At 44.3% G+C, this 927-nt stretch overlaps 1 non-coding gene across 1 annotated transcript; it reads right to left on the minus strand.

Moving 5' to 3' along the window:
- Nucleotides 1–820: 820 nt before the first annotated feature.
- LOC143647463 (U6 spliceosomal RNA) lies at nt 821–927 on the minus strand. Its single transcript, XR_013158092.1, has one exon. It is a non-coding gene; the product is annotated as a U6 spliceosomal RNA (small nuclear RNA).

The raw sequence follows: 927 nt of genomic DNA on the forward strand, positions 1-927 counted from the left end.
GCTCTAAGATACTGGAGACTAAATGAAATATCAATTTAATGATTCAGCAATCATATTTGTTTCTTAAACCTTACATCTCTGTATAACTCCACCATCACCTTTTGTCTTTCTATCCCACTCTCTAGGGGTATTTGGGCTGTGGCCATTCTAACTTTTTCATGTTGAAAGGGGCTGTCAATAATATGAGATAGGGGGATAGAACTAGCTGATGTTCTGGAGAGGCTGGGCCCTCTAAGTTTCAGGACTTATCTGGTCCAGGGACCCATCTGGAGATTGTAGGTTTCTGGTAAGTTACCCTGGTGCATGGGACCTTTGTAGAATCTTATGTCATACCCTAGGTTCCTTGACCCTAGGTGTTCTTTAGTTTTGACTAGAATGGTTTTGGTTGGAGTTTGGCAGGTTATGGTAGGTAGCAATGTCTAATTGACGTGTGAGTGACCTCCAGAGTAGCCTCTTGACTTTATTTGAACTCTCTCAGCCACTGATACCTTATTTGTTACAATTCTTTTCCCCCTTGGTCAGGATGGGATTGTTGATCCCACAGTGCCAGGACCAGACTCATCCCTGGGAGTCCTCTCTCACATTGCCAGGGAGACATTCACCCCTGCATGTCCTGACCCGCGTAGGATAGGAGTGCAATGATTTCACTTGCAGAGTTGGGCTTAGAGAGACTGAGGCTACATCTGAGCCACAAAAGAGGTCCTTTAGAAGTAACTCTTAGGCATACCTATAGGTAGGTTAAGCTTCTCTGCTACCTATAAGCTTCACTAGAGCAAGCCTCAAGAGCAAGGGCTTGGCCTGTTGATTTGGATGTCCCTAAAAAAATATGGAATGCTTCACGAATTTGCCTGTCACCCTTGCACAGGGACCATGCTAATCTATGCTATATCATTCCAATTTTGGTATATGTACTGCCGAAGAGAGCAC

The sequence above is a fragment of the Tamandua tetradactyla genome, chromosome 9, assembly GCF_023851605.1.
Source record: "Tamandua tetradactyla isolate mTamTet1 chromosome 9, mTamTet1.pri, whole genome shotgun sequence".
NCBI lineage: Eukaryota > Metazoa > Chordata > Mammalia > Pilosa > Myrmecophagidae > Tamandua > Tamandua tetradactyla.